Source organism: Periplaneta americana, chromosome 14, assembly GCF_040183065.1.
Source record: "Periplaneta americana isolate PAMFEO1 chromosome 14, P.americana_PAMFEO1_priV1, whole genome shotgun sequence".
Classification (NCBI taxonomy): domain Eukaryota; kingdom Metazoa; phylum Arthropoda; class Insecta; order Blattodea; family Blattidae; genus Periplaneta; species Periplaneta americana.
Genome location: NC_091130.1, coordinates 95,822,056 through 95,838,866, shown reverse-complemented (window position 1 = coordinate 95,838,866; position 16,811 = coordinate 95,822,056). Strand labels below are relative to the sequence as shown.

Here is a 16,811-nt window from a genome sequence, read left to right as displayed (position 1 = left end):
CATGCATTGCATTACAGGAAATATCTCGGTTAATCCAAAAGTCTTGTAATCCGAATAGTTCTTGGTCCCAATTAGTTCGGATCAGGGCTGCCAAGAAGGGGGGGGGGGCAAAGGGGGAGAGTGCATATGGGCCCATGAGCAATAAGGGCCCATCAGATTAAATGAGTTTTTAATAACATGAATAATTATTCGTAGATACATACGGGTACTATAAAATTTTGTAAGAACATTTGTTACATAAATTTGACATATTAACTCAACCATAGTAGAATTAATACAAATTACCACGTCATATGTAAATATTTGACTTTTATATAATAAAATATTGGTTTCCCGCATTAACGTTCACCAACACGACAATTGAGGGCCCTGGCATTTGCCTGAACTATGTTCCTGTCACTTGTATCAAACACGTTCAATTATTTATTGGCTTGTTGTGTAACTACAAGCAAGAAGCTTGAACTCCCTGGTGGACCATCGCAATATGCTAGTGAACTCTCCCAAATCGAAGTCGCACAGGATACTTTTTTTTTTTCAGTACATTGTATGTTTCGTGTAGAAACTTTCGTCTTTTCATATATCGTTTGTCTAGTAAATTCTGTTTATTAGTATTATCAATTATAGTTCAACTGCACAATGGACAAGTACAGGCATAAGTTGGGAGCTGAGAAGCACAAGGAGAGACAGAAAAAATTGGAAGATATTAATATGGGTGCTAGACTGCGTAAAAAATATTATGGAGACATTAACAAAGAGATCAGTGATGAGCCGAAAAATTTAAAATCAATTCATACCTCTAATTTAGGGCAAACCCCATTGAAACCTACGAATCTCCTAAATAGTCTGAGGGAATTAAAACTGGACAGTTTCTTTCCAAATATTTGTATAACCATTACAATATTCTATAAAATTCCTGTGACAGTTGCTGATGCTGAATGATCCTTCAGCAAAATGAAGGAAATAAAAATGTATTCAGAGTAACAATCTGTCAAGAATGACTGAGTAACCTTGGCCTCCTTAGTCTGGAGAGCGATCTTGCTAGGTCTTTAAATGTTGATGATATAATTGATGATTTTGCATCAGGGAAGTCAAGGAGAGTTATTTGTTGATGTTGGACTGTAAGTTAGAAATTACATATTTCATAGACGAACATTCAATAATTACAGGAATAATGTTTTATGAATATAATATATTGTGTTAATGTGAAGTTTTGCTAAAAGTTTTCAATGTAATGAAAGTGTATATTTTTAAGTTCGTATCTATATATGGGGGTCATATCTTATTATTTTGCAAATAATTATTATGGTTAGAATAACTGGTAACTTGTAATTGTTACTTTTTTCAACGGGGGTCCGAGTAGAGTATTGCATAGGGGCCTATAAATTCTGTCAGCAGCCCTGGTTCGGATTAACGAGACTCTACTGTAGAAACAAAATCCCGAATGTCTTATATGCGGAAATGTTTTGTCAAATCATTTGATGGTGCTTAAAAAAAAAAAAACATTAAGAAAGTAATCATTCTCATGTAGCTTTCTAGGGGTAAATCAATGATGCGAGTGGCAGAGCTTCAAGACGAGTTTTCTTTTTTTTAAGGACAAAAAGCCACAGTATGCTAAACTTCTTTTGGAAGTTCATTTTTTGTGTGTGAAACTAGCATATCTTGCTGAAATTTTTCGAGAGACCGAACTCTTTAAACACAAGCATGCAACACAGAACAGAAAGTATTATTTAAGCCACAAACAAAATTCAAGGATTTTACAAAAAATTGAAGTTTTAAGAGTCTTCAGTTATAGCAAGTAAATTACTGCCCTTTTCTTCAGTTCAGAGTTTTGAAAATCGACTTGAAACTGAAAAAGAATGCCTGAAGTAATTAATAGCAGAAAACCTAAATACGTTACAAAGTTCCGGTACCTTTTTGTTCCATATTTCATCATGAAACCCAAATATGTGTGAAAACTATGTTTTAATACACTAATTTTTCTTTTAATTTCACTTAGACCTTAAAAGTTTTAGTATGGACGAAAAGGAAGTTTAAAACGACAAAATTCCCATACAGTGAACAGTATATATCTCCCCGTCCACTATAAAATATTCTACACAGAGTTCCACCACCTTTTTCTCCAGAATAAAAGCACTGGTCGTTATTATTATACTGTATTATAATAAAAACAAATAAGTATGTCGCGATATTGTGGGCGTTCAGTAAAGTATGTCATTAGTCAAAAAAGGTTGGGAACCACTGACTTAATGAAATGAATGAAATTTACCCATCAAAAACAGGAATGTTATTACTGACCTGAAAGGGTAGACTTTTATTATAATTACATCAAATTTTCGGAAGCAGAATTATCAGTAAAAATTTGTGGGCCCCACGAAGTTCAGATTTAACGCCATGCGATTTCTATCTATGGGGGGGGGGGGGAGGGGGAGGTTCTTAAAAACAAGGTTTATGCGAAAAATCCGGATACAATAAATGAGCTTAAAGACTATATAAGAGCAGAAATCGAGTCAATCAGTGAAACAGAATTTCTTAAAGTAATTAACAATTTCATAAGAAAGTGTCAACAGTGGGGGGGGGGGGGCATTTTCAATACCAACTTTGAGCTAGGTAAGTACAAATTTGTATACTAAATGTTTCAGTGCCAGCAGACAGGGTGGCCGCTTGGCTGCAGATAAACTCCTAGAGATGGGCGACGGGATAATTAAAACCACATGGCTAAACAAAACAGTGTCACTGTAATATTTTTGCATTTTTAATACCGATATTTTTATTCTAAATACTAGCTATCCCATGCACTTCTTACAAATATGATTGATTTAAATCTATTGCATTTTAAAAGACAGTTTTTTTATTAATTAGTGAAAAATTAGCTTATTATAAGTTGTAAGTAGTCTATTCCTGAATTATTTCCAGGAATACACTGCTATTATCATGCAATACTTTCTAGAGTAGTTCAATTAATTCCAGTTTTAAGGTTGGTACTATATTAGTTTGAATAATTTCGTGGGAAAAATTGTTCAGGGGCCGGTGTCTGGTAGAGTTCCTGGGTAGCTCAGTTGGTACATTTAACCAAAGGTCCCGGGTTCGATACCCGGCTCCGGAACAATTTTTCCCTCGAAATTATTCAAATCAACTTTACAGGGAATTATACCTGAAAGCTTGATTTGCACTATATTAGACTGTCCTGCACTGTGGTCTCGTGGTCTAAGACATAATGCCTAGGACTCGTGTTATGGAATACATGCTGGTTTGAGTCCTCATGGGGAAAGAAATTATACATTTGGGGAGCTACGTTAAGTAGTGAAATCGGATTACGAAAGCCAGCTATAACAGCTGGGAGGATCATCGTGGTAACCACACAATACATCTTTTCTGGTTGGATGATCGTCCACCTCTGCTTCGGTATGCGGACGTGAGACCACCAGCTGGCTGATCAGTCTGTACCCTTAAAGGGCTGTTGCATCACGGATTATTTATATTACTACATTAAACCTAATAGAAAATTGACGAGCATCTGAAAGAAAATATACGGTACTTGTGAGAACTCAGAGCTGGAAGAAGACTTCTAATTAGCTTACATAAGTTTGTCCTTGAATTTTTATAATTATGTAGGCATAAAATTATCTTCGTGTATTACTATTGCACAAAACAATTTCATTTCGAATAAAGTGTTGTACTACCTTATAACACTTAAAAGCATGTTGAAAACGGATGTAGTACTCATTCATCCATACTATTCTGCCCAAAGGCAGGTCTTTCATTTCCGATCCAGTATTCTCCAATTTTTCGCCTTCTTCTTTGTCTTCGCATATGATTAAATTGATTCATGTATCTTACTATTGTCATCATCTGATTTCTTCTACCCCGAACTTTTCTTCCATTCACTATTCCTTCCAGTGCATCCTTCAGTAGCCCCAGCCAATTCCTTTTTCTCTTCCTGATCAGTTTCAGCATTAATTATTCTTTCTTCACCCATTTTTTCCAGTACAGTTTCATTCATTTCTTATTCTGTTTGTCCATTTCACACATTCCATTCTTCTCTATAGCCACATTTTAAATGCTTCTAGTCGTTTTTCTTCACTTCGTCATAATGTCCATGTTTCTGCCCCATACAATGCCACATTCCACACACTCCATTTCATATTGTAGCATGAAATATGGATGAAGACAATGTTCACGCGATATTAATCTTTGGTAAGTGTGAAAAGCCTATCCAGTATTGTGAGAGACATAATTTACTTCCAAACAAGGATAAAGAGACTGTCTAAAATGGCAGTGCAGAAAGATATGTTAGTGTTTACAAAATAATACTTCAAATTGAGAAACATTCACAACTTACGAATTGATGCAGTGTATGTAGGGAAAGTTACAAAATTGCAACAAACACTTGTCAGATAATAGAAATGATCAAAGTTCAGACTTGTGTAGGCTCTGCTAGCTGCTACCAATGAAGTCATTTCATGAAATCTCACACCCATCAGAATCTTGGTATCTCAGAATGAAATTTCTTGTACTTGCTCTATGAGTCCCAAAACAACTCACTTCAATATAGTTTTCCAATTCTAACCAATAGTTCCATAAATAAGGTGTGCAAAATTTAATATTCCAATTGATGAAGAATGTCATTTAATGTTTCTTCTGTGAGAACCCTATGCTTCTGTTTTGTTTCTTAGGCTGAACACTTCTCACTGCCTGAAATTTATTATAAAGATTATGAAATGTTGTACGGGATGGATTTTTTACACCCAGGAATCGTGTTTCAAATCACCTTCGTACTTGACTGGCAGACTGGGTTACCTAACACATTACTTACTTACAATTGGCTTTTAGAGAACCTGAAGGTTCATTGCCGCCCTCACATAAACCCACCATCAGTCCCTATCCTGAGCAATATTAATCGTCCCTAGCAAACACATATGAATTTTTTTTATTTTAGTTGGTTATTTAACGACACTGTATCAACTACTATGTTATTTAGCGTCGATGAGATTGGTGATAGCGAAATGATATTTGGCAAGATAAGGCCAAGGATTCGCCATAGATTACCTTGCATTCACATTACGGTTGGGGAAAACCTCGGAAAAAACCCAACCAGGTAACCAGCCAAGCTGGGATCGAACCCGTGCCCAAAAGCAATTTCAGACCAGCAGACAAGCGTCTTAACCGATTGAGCCACGCTGGTGGCAACATATACGGATCATAAATATATATACGTTGTTCAGTCGAAAATTTGATTACACAGTTTACGCTTATTCATACTTTCACTATAAATGCACAAGAAAACACAGTATAATATGTACTGTGTCACTCGCCAGTCACTTAAGACTGATTCACTAACATTCAGGGGCGTATTTTGCGGGCTACTGGGGTTACCGGCGGTAGCCCAAGGAAATTACAAAAGAAAAAGTTTATAATATAACATAATGTAATAATTTTGTATTATTAATTTTACCATAGTAATTAAAATTAAAGTAATTGTTAGATATATTTTGTGTAATAATAGGGTCAGCGGTAGCCCAAACCCTTTAACCTGTATACGCCCCTGCTAACATTGACATGAGCCAGGATCGTCATCATTACGGAAACTATAGTTGTATCACCGTGACTCTACACTAGTCATGGGGAAAAGTGCCTCATTGAGTTCTCTCCCCTCTATCCGTGTTTTAACCCCTTCCACTTGTGTTCATGACTTGCCTACCTTCACTAGGGAAGCACCAGTATGTCTTTCATAACATTTGAGTGGGTATCAGTGGTGGAGTCATGTCTCGTGACACAGGAAAGAAATATGTTTTCAAACTCGAATGGGAACTAAAGCACTTTTGTGTCACTCATAATGATAAGGCATTTTGTTTACTCTGCTCGAAAGAGCAGTATTGTGCCCTGTTTAATGTGCGACATTTTAACACTGTTCACGCAAATGATTACAGTGAACAATGTTTTTCCAGTGTATTTCAATTTTATTTCATTTCGTTTTTCACATTGTGATTGTCATGTAGATAGTTGGTTGTTTTGGGTACATATGTATATGTTTTTTTTTATAAAATGTTTGTGATTTTAAGATATTTTCTTCTGCATAGGCCCAAACTGTCTCAGAAAGTTATAAGAGTTAAAGGAAACATCAGCCCGCTTCAGTTTGTTTAGGAACAAACATAATTTGAATGAGTTATCTAACCTCAAAGCACATAGCCTAAAATTTGAAATGTTTCTTGGAAAGAGAACTTATTAGAGAATGTTAGATTATTATCTCCAAGCATCTTTGTCTGGAAAAAACTGAAGTATTTAAATCAATAAATCTCTCTTGGAAACAGAATTATGGAAATGACTAAGGACGTTGAAGATAAGAAAAAAGTAAAATTGAGAAAGCTGATAGGCCTATGGTACTCTTTAAGCTATCAACAAAAGCACTGATACAAAATACACTGCACAATTAACCATTTTTCTACAAAATAACAAAATAAACACAAAGTTTTCATAATATGACTTCGATTTTACGAAGGAATGCTGAAAAGTAATGCTTATTTTATTTTTTGTCGCTGTGAATATAGTTAAAAATATTAGTGATAGTACATTGTATTCAGTGACGCAAGTTTCGTATCTCTGCCAGTGAGGAGCTCTGAGCCTGAAATATCACAGCGTGTACCAGCACTGTGTCAGTGCATCTGAAGCAGCATGCTGTGATCGAGTTTTTAACAGCAGATAGACATTCATCGGATAGACATTCATCGGAAATTGAAGGCTGTTTATCGCGCTCATTGTGTCGACATCAGTACTGTCAGTCATTAATCTGCTTATTCTTGTAATGAACCTGGTGCAACTCTCAACTTGTGAGACAAAGGACACAGTGGAAGACCACGTACTGCAACTGATGACGCTCATCAGAATCATGTCAATGAACTCATTACACCGAATCGTCGCATAAAGCAGGAACACCTTTCAATCCAGTGTATCATATCAAGGGAGCATGTGCAGGCAATAATAACATAACTGGGATTCCGGAAAATTTACGCACGATGGATGCCTTGAATGCTCCTTCCTTACATGAAACAGAAGATATTAGACATTTGCCAAAAATTGCTTCTGCGCCACGAATGAGAAAGCGATAAATTCTTAAAGAACATTGTCACAGGTGACAAAAGCTGGCTACACCACTTCGATCCCAAAAACAAGAGGTCATCAATGCAGTTCCACCACAAAGGATCATCTGCACCCAAAGGATCATCTACGCCCAAAATGTTCTAGGTTGTGCCATTAGCAAGCAAACATATGTTTACAGTCTTCTGGGATATTCAAGATGTGGTGCATATGGGGAGAGGATGGTGAAATTTCTATTTTCTTTGTTATTTGTCTAATTCTTTCAATTTTTTTGGTACATCACAGTTAGGTATGTGGAAGCTTAAATCCAGTGTCAAAAGTGTTTGAAAATTAAAGAGGGGCCCAAATTGAACCAACCCCTCCCCACTCCCGCATAGGTACTTACTAAAATTGATGTAACTGAGAAAGTTTTCAAGATATTCACAAAATTCTTTCACCATTTTACTCACAAAAAACCCAATGTACAAATTGTATTGATTAAATTTACAATATTTCACATGGGTACAATAATACAAGCTTATGAACTTGATTAATTATTAATTTATGTCAGTGATTTGCATATTGGAAATTATTTTCACATACACATAAAATATAAAAATTCTAACCTAAACAAAATTTGACTTATGGTCTGCTAAAGATGTGTTCAAAATTTCATGAACTTCTCTTTAATGGTTCCTGAGTTATATCAATTTTTATAAGAACCGTGTCAGAAAAATCCAACTTGTGGGAAATCAACAAAGAACATAATCATGCACTAAAATAAAATTCTCAGGCAATCAAAGTTTTAAATCTTACTTGTGTGATGTTAAAATGCACGAGAGCCATAAGATGGCCCTTCCTGCTTCTTTTTAGCCTCTTCAGCCCTCATTTTAGCAATCCTAACCGTTCTTCTGTATCTTTGGAATGCCTCTGTGCTTCAATTTTGTCTTCGCTTCATTGCCCTGAGGTCTTTTTGAGTAACCATTTTCAATGTTTTGCTTCCTGGGGAAAGTCCTAATAGTTTATGCCTGTCACAAATGGTCAAGGAATTGCCAAAATTGTATTCACTGAAAGCCTCACACACTGCTACTGTAACACATCGCTTCGTCACAAAAACCTCTTTTGGACACTTCGACCAAATCAAACTGTGGAGCGCCTCATTATCATTTTGGGTTCTTCCTTCCAAACACCTATCCAGGGGTTCATTAGAAGCTAGTCTCTGAAACACTGGTATCACTTTTGTAATAATAGTCCCTCTCAGTGGATTATGTACATTGTCAACATGGCACCCTGGTCTCTCATTTCTTGAAAGAGCTCGATTGAAAAAGCACCAGGAATCCTCTCCTTGTGGACACTTGTGATGGTCTGGCTTTTCATTTGTGGAGCGACAATGGTACAATATGGCATATATTGCATTTTTCATTCCCTCTTTGTCACCCTTATACTGATACATGGCATTTCTATAATATTTACTGATGTTAGTAATTGTAGAGTCCTTGAGGCTGCCATGAAATCTGCCTCCTAGCGTCGTACCTCTTGGTTCTTTCATCTTTGACAAGATTTCGAAGTGCTGTTCCCATTCTCTTAGCGACATTCTTCCTTTTTTATGTCTCCTCCATAAACTTTATTTTGCAGTAAATGTTCGTATGTCTTGCTGTCACCATCACTCACTATGGCCGAGTACCTGAAGCCATACTGCTCTGATCTCTGCCAAAGTGTAAGGGCTGCTGTCATCTCCATTGCAGGTGAAGAACCACTATAATTTGCCTCACATGAAGATTTATGTCCTTCAAGTCAGAAATTATAATCTGGTGTGTTCACCCCTAGGTCCTGGTTGACTTTACAGGCCTGACAATATTTAGACAGAACCTCATAATCTAATACAAAGCCTGTCTGTACATCAATGACACAGGCCACACTATATAAAGAGGTGTGTCCACAGTGCTGCCAAGTACCATCAAAGCTCACGGATATGTCTATTACATTGGCACTTGCATTTTTAGGATCTATTTCAATATATTTTTCCCTAACTTCTTTCCTAGCTTTTTCCATCAGCTGGTCTGTAGATTGTATTGTAGTACTGTGTACTTTTAGCATATGACTGTCAAATACACTGTGACTCATACAGTTCATGTTTAGAGTCATACAAAAGTCTCCATGGCAGCATAACCTTTGCCGATAGCATTGAATGCCTTGACACCTCTTCTATTGATGAGTTGTCATTACATCGCACTGATGTGTCCTCTGATTCTGAAAAGCTACATATTGAGCATGACATTCTTATCTGGCTTGCAAACCCACAAGTTTGTGTCTGTTTTATTGTGAGCCCTATACTGAAACACTGCGGACATGCTACCTTACTAAGTAAATTCTGAAAGCAGGATACATCTAAAATAATATAATTAGGTATTGATGAATGACCAATTTCATTTGTTTTATTTACACTTAGGCTGATAGTTTCCTGCATATATTCCAACCTCTTCTTGACAATAGGCCTAATTTCTGCTGCTTGTGCATTTGTATTAGAGTAGTGGTGGGCAAAATGAACGCAACCAACAAGACAGGATTTAAATGCAACTACATACTGTGGGAGGGGTTGCACTCTACACTGCAGTGACGGATTTACAGACAGTTGCGCCACTATACTCCTACCTACCATATGTAATTAGAATAGTCCAATCACGTGATATTTAATTAATCATTTTTCAAAGCAATTTCTTGGAAATTGGGATTTATATCTGTGCATGCTATTTTCAGTTGCACAAGGAGAAGAGCATCGCTTAAGCGGGATCTGTGGCTGGACTTTATAAATGTCATTTTATAAAACAGCTGTTCGCATTGGTAGGTTGATGAATACATACCGTCATTTCCCGTAACTATGGTCCACGATACAACTATTCAAAGATCATTGTAACATAGACTGTTCGTAGATAGCTGCAGTGACTTGAATTCAAACTACAGTACAGCAAGAATATAGATAAACGAGGTACTACGTTATGGAGTACAAAATTTGAATAGTTGTATCGTGGACAATAGTTATGGTCCAGGACCACATTTATGGGAAATGACGGTACTCATTATTTTTGAAGCAAACTGTCTATGGATATGTAGTACAGAACATCTTTTAAAAAATTTTAGCCCCCCAGTAGACCTTCACATTCTGCTTTCAAGAAGCCATTATTCTGCAAATCCAGTACCTCTAACTGCAATTCTGGGATAACATTTTCAATTTAAACATGAAAAGGAGTGGCAATAATATTGAAATCTTTCTCCATCCTTTGAAAATCACTGAATCTGTGTTCTTTGAACTAGTATAACAGGTGATCTATTTTAAGAATGTACATATTTAAGTTCGCGTCCTGAATATTTGTAACTAATCCTAAACATGAGAAATGAAAAACCGCCTTTCTTGTAAGTGTGATATCCTCTCGATTCATATGATTCTGCGAAAGACATTGTATCACTAATGAAGCTCCGAAGTACAGTAGTCCAATATAATCCGCCACATACACGTGCAGTATTTTCATGGAATGGGGGAAGGGGAAGGTAGGGGGTAAGTTTGATGCTTCGCTGAGGTCTGACGTCACTGCAGGAATGCCCACCATTGTATTAGAGGGACCAGGTAATATTTGTTGCTCATGGTTCTCATTTATTGGCAATGTATTAGAAACTGCATTGTTTTTAGAGCTAACTTTTCTTACAGATTCTAAATGTTTTTTAAGCCTAGCTTTGTTCTTCCTAACTCTGCCCATTATGACTGCAGCTTAGTTTATTACACTCAAATATAAATAAAACTTATCTAAGGTCTAACTTATATTTACACGAATTTACACTACACTTCACACAAAAACAATTACATGTGGTTTTCACTAATGCTGGCCAGTGTAAAGGTTGCCTCACAAACCTACAATATGATTTACACTTGCACTAAACGATAAATAAAACTTAAATACACTTATTACATATGTCACAAGAATGTACAAGACTTATGTACAACTATTTACAGTTCTTGACGCATATTTCAGATACATTTATACCAGAACAAAGGCAGCATGCTTTTACCATGTGCTTCAAAGAAACCGGATGAAGCATAACAAGCAAAATACTATTTCAGAATAAAACGAAATACATTTTTCTGACATCTACCATCAACATTCTCAAGTAAATCATATTATCAGTTAGTGCTATCTACAGCCAAGAAACTAAATTATTTGAAGATTTCCTGTACAGAAATCCGGGAATTTCGAAAGAAATTTTAAAAAGAAGGGAGTTCTATGATGACAGGCAGAGAATGGGGCGAGCTATTTAAAATCCCAGAGCACAAGCCATTTAAAAGTGGCTGCTAATGACCTCCAATGATGCTAAATGTCCAATAAAATAACATGTATTGTGTTCTACACATATCAAAGAGTAGTTTTAGGCAATAATATTTTTTTGACAAAAAAAAATTTGTTTGCCAAATTTCACCATCCTCTCCCCTGGTGCATATGGAATTCATGCCCAAAGGCACTATCATTAATTCTGTGAGGTATTGTGAAACCCTAAAAAAACTAAAAGCACGAATTCGAAGGGTTCGTCCAGATATGGAGCAGCCCCTCCTACAGCACAACAATGCTCACCTCCACACCAGTGCAATGATAAACACATTCATTCAGCATTTTTGTTTCGCTGTTGTTGATCATCCTCCATAGTCCCGACCTGGCGTCATAAGATTTACATCTGTTCCCAAAACTTAAAAGAATACCTGAGAGGACATATCTTTGATTCTGATGATGCAGTGCAGACAGAAGTGAGGCTGTGGTTTCGTCATCAGAGTGAAACATTCTATAGTGACGGTATCAAGAAATGGTCACCTATTGGGTGAAGTGTATTCAATGCCAGCGGGATTATGTGGAAAAATAAAACTAAAGGTAATGAACAGTAAGATTGTAGCAAGTTACTAGTTTTGTTTCACTCAAAGAACTATAAAAGTTTTCGCATAAAAAATTAGAAAGCATTACTTTTTAGCATGCCCTCATATATCCACCATTAGTGTCACAACGTCATTAACAAAATCGCCAGTTTTTCTCAGTGTTTGAAAATCACAGAACTCAATCGATGTTGGACAAATCTTTTCATAGATCGCTAGAGTCTTGATGTCTTCCAAGATTGGTAAGTTAAAGGAAATAGTAAACATTACAGTACTGGCATAAGCAACTGCATTACACAGAAATTATGACGTCATATGACGATGAGGTTCACAACTGTGGAGTAACAGTCAGCATGTCTGGTCGCGAAACCAGGTGGCCCAGGTTCGAATCCTGGTCGGGGCAAGTTATCTGGTTGAGGTTTTTTCCGGGGTTTTCTTTCAACCCAACAAGATTAAATGCTGGGTAACTTTCAGTGCTGGACCCGGATTCATCTCACCAGCATTATCACCTTCATTTCATTCAGATCGTAAATAACCTGAGATGTTGATACAGTGATGTAAAATAACCGAATTAAAAAAACATGATGAAGACAAGTCTATATCACCAACAAAAGACACTAGAGTACCAGTGTTGGAAACCAGGGTTTATAGGTAGGAACACGGTGAAGGTTACTTATGTCTCGGGCACGAGAGAAACTTGTTAAATACCTTGAAAATGCGTAGGATTTATAGTATGGAGTAGTGGAAATTGAATGTGATCACTAGGAGTGCTATACGTTCATTCAACCCAACCCAAACAGGTACTTCACTTATATACCAAATTCATTATGCGCGAATGAAAAATGTGCCATATTGCCTGATTGTGACGGTGTATTCAGTGTCGCCAACATCTCTCACATAATAGGCTACTCCACACCTAATCAAACCTAACCTAACCTCTCACATAATAATACACCCCTATAATCTACTCTAACTTAATTTGTCAAATAATACACACTTAATCAAACCTAACCTGTCACATAATACTACACCCCATAGTAACATTCAAGTTTAGTGTCGTTTCGTTTGCAAATGTTTCCCGCCTTGATGTACGTGTCGAGAACCATCTAGTGGAAGAAGTGGAACGTGAACGCGAACGTAACTAATTAACACATAATTATGTACGTCATCACAAAAAGAAATACGTCTGGTATCGGGATATATTCTTAGATCTAAGTTAAGCTATGCTAAGCTAATCTAACATAACCTCAGGAAAATCTTTGCAATAGCGTTACCAAAGAAAGGTCACACCCCTAAACAATTTTGAGTATATACAAGGCATACGAAAAATCTAAACCAAAGCTAACCTAACGTAAGGTAACAAATCATAATGTAAAAAAATTTCGGTGGTGGTAAACGTAACGGCATGGTTCAAAGCGACCGTGCTAATTCTCCAGTATAGCGAAAATTTCAGTGTACACTAGTATGAAACTTTCATAATGTCACAACAGGTTATGTTGGGAAGATTGAATAAACAATTGAAGGTGTATAAGAGAAGTACCTATTCACTAGTTTAAACATTACGGAGAACATTACTACCAAATTGCCGTTGAAATGTTGAGTACCTTGATATTAATTCCGGATGCAATTACGTAGATTCACGTAGCAACCACCTTCACAGATTATTAATCTGAAACTTACACGCTGTTGATACAATCTTTTTATCTTTTTACATTAGGCCTACATAGCTACTACAGTAGGCCTACGTCTTGTGATCAATGTTAATGTAGACCATAGACTTCATTAACACTTCCGGCTTGGAATGGCAGGAAATAAATACAGATTAAGAGGCTATATCTATCTCGAAGCATAAGTGGAAGCTTCCAATGCTCAAAGGGTGGGAGCATATGTCATACTTCAATATAGTATTAACTTTTGACTTTCAAGTTCCCAATATAACCTGTCTTACACATAAATACAACTTTATTGTACAAAATAAAACATTATTTCATTCAATTCTTTGTTGGAGCGCGAGAAGACCATCAAATGTCACGAAATGTGCAATTAACTTTATCATAATATTGACAATAATACGAGACGCGATGTTACTTCCCACATAATTTCCCCATTGTGTGCAACATATTACTTACTCATTTGGGGTGTAGGTTTTTTAAACACAACACGATCACAACAAATTAAAAACCATACATTTACAGTAATTAACGAATGAAAACGTCATATCTCACAGTCTCATAAAGTAAAATGTCCTTCACGTGATTACATTGAATTATGGGAAATTTAAGTGATAGTTTCAGCATGGATATTTAAGTCTGTAATAATCACGTTCCATCTCTATCGATAAACTGACTGCTTTGTAGTTGGTCCCAGCGAGCACAGACTTACTCAATGCCAGCGAATTCGCGTAGCCAATGGCACCATAGATGGCAGCAGCGACCGCAGCATGTCGTCAATATGTATCATTAAACCTATATCTTCAACAAACTCCTGTTCAACAAATTCCAGATACCTCGCCAAAAGAAGTCAAGGACATCATAAAAACATTACCGCTCCATAAAACTACTGGTCTCGATGGTATTTTCCCTTTAGCCCTTAAACGATTGCCCAAACGGGCATTAGTAGGCCTACATCTAACCAAAATTTATAACGCCTGTCTAAAATTTTTACACTTCCCATCACAACAGAAAGAAGCAATTGTCATCACAATTGCTAAACCAGGAAAAGACCCCACACTTCCTAACAACTATAGACCGATAAGTCTACTTGATTTCCTTGGCAAAATTCTGGAACGCCTAGTACTAGCCCGCCTAGATCCACTTGTAAAAGAGCCAGATAGAATTCAACATGAACAATTCGGCTTTAAATCCAAGCACAGCATAACAGATCCACTTCATATTCTCACTCACTACATAAACAATGGATATCAACATCTCGAACACACAATAGCAACAATAGCACAGTACAGCAGATCCACTTCATATTCTCACTCACTACATAAACAATGGATAGGTATCAACATTTCGAACACACAATAGCAACATTCCTAGACATACAATAGCCATTCGACACAGTGTGGCATGACGGCCTTCTTTACAAATTACAGAAAATTTCAGTTCCTGACGCATACGTACATTTTATTGCAGACTACCTGAGAAACAGATCATTCAAAGTCCGACAAGGTAATTGCCTTTCCAGTTCGAGACAAATTGAAGCAGGAGTTGCTCAAGGTTCTGTTCTGAGTCCAATTCTCTACGCCACATATGTTCATGACATTCCCAAGCACACCAACTGCCGACACGCTTTATATGCGAATGACACAGTCCTATAAACAAAACATTACGACATCAAATGTGCTTTACAACAGATGCAAGAAGCATTGGACTTACTCACCCAATAGTCTACAAGATGGAGACTGAAAATAAACGATGAAAAAAGTACAGCAGTAGTTTTTACAGGGAGATTTCCACGATTATTGCAACCGCTCTCTGATCAGAATCAACACATCCCCTTCAAAATAACAGTCTAAGGAACAGATAATTTGATATTAGGTGTCGTCATCCACAGAAAGGGAAAGGCGTAGTTTTATTTAAACAATATCCTGGTACCAACAAATGGATTTGTAAACACGAAGGACTCTCCAACAGCGAATGGCGCGATGTTATTAAAATGGTTGGAAATGTTGCTGCAGTACGTGCTGTGGCGGGAAGATCTCAAGACAACCGTTGTAGGCATTGCCACAACGAGGTTGAAACTCTTGCATACGTCCTGGGATTCTGTCCGCACGGCGAAGCTCTGCGAAACGCTAGACAACACCAAGTACGATCAATTATAGCTACTGCCCTTAAAGATGCCGATTACAACACCTTTGAAGAAGTACATGGTCTCTCCGTCAGTGGCAATACACGGCGCACAGATATAATAGCTTTCAAGCAATCTACAAGATCTGGATACATAATTGATCCCACTGTGCGTTTCGAAACGGATGAGGAACAGCCAGCAGAAGTGGATAATGAAAAAAAAATAATATCTACAATCCTACCATTCCCTATTACCTCCAAAAAAATACCAGTTAAAAGAGCTTGAAGTAATCGGACTTCTGGTTGGAGCAAGAGGTATCGCTACTCCCTTCATGAAAGATGTGTTTAAGAGGCTTGGAATACCTACATCTATTATTCCGATTGTAACTTAGCTGCATTGAAAGGATCAATTTCTCTCCTGAAGAATCACATATATTCGAAATCAAACTAAGCTCAGTAGCATTCTTTACTTTTTTGTAACACTTACCTCTCTAAAAATAGGTATATTTCTACTAATCTCAAAAAATTATTTGCAGCTAAGTACTTGTAGGAATTTCATTGTTACAACAAAATCAATGGTTCAACGAACTTGTAAACATTTCTGTGGTTTACTACACTTTGTCCCTTGTGGCAGCTCACGAATGGTGAGAAGATTTATAAATGTATTTACAGAAATTGAACAATCTTCACATACGTCACAACAACTTTCAAATAAAAAAAAATAAATAAAAATTTCTGGCAACTCTACCATCACTAAAATAATTTTTGTTATGCCTTTAATCCATCCTGATGTTCAATTACACAAAAGATTCTAAACTTTCGCAAATGATATGGAACAGCATTCGACTTTAATAGATCGTTACTTTTACTACTAATCAAGCTACTACAGCTTCAAATGAATGTAATTTCTTCGCACAAAATAATAAATTACAATCACTATTAAGTCAACCACTAAAAATAACTATTCTAATGAATGCATCAAATATTACACAGCCTGCAGATACGACTATGATCAGCATTATTCTACATTACAGAAT

At 36.7% G+C, this 16,811-nt stretch overlaps 1 protein-coding gene across 3 annotated transcripts in view; it reads right to left on the bottom strand.

Moving 5' to 3' along the window:
* Positions 1 to 14,295, bottom strand: part of gzl (godzilla E3 ubiquitin protein ligase) — a 75,984-nt gene extending 61,689 nt beyond the window's left edge. For 2 of the 3 annotated variants that reach the window (XM_069845809.1, XM_069845810.1), the window contains exon 1: positions 14,110 to 14,291. The gene's annotated coding sequence lies outside the window, so the exon portion shown is untranslated. Of the gene's footprint in view, positions 1 to 14,109 lie in introns of all 3 variants that reach the window. The other variant, XM_069845808.1, reaches the window with a different exon arrangement.
* Between the last annotated feature and the right edge of the window lie 2,516 nt (positions 14,296 to 16,811).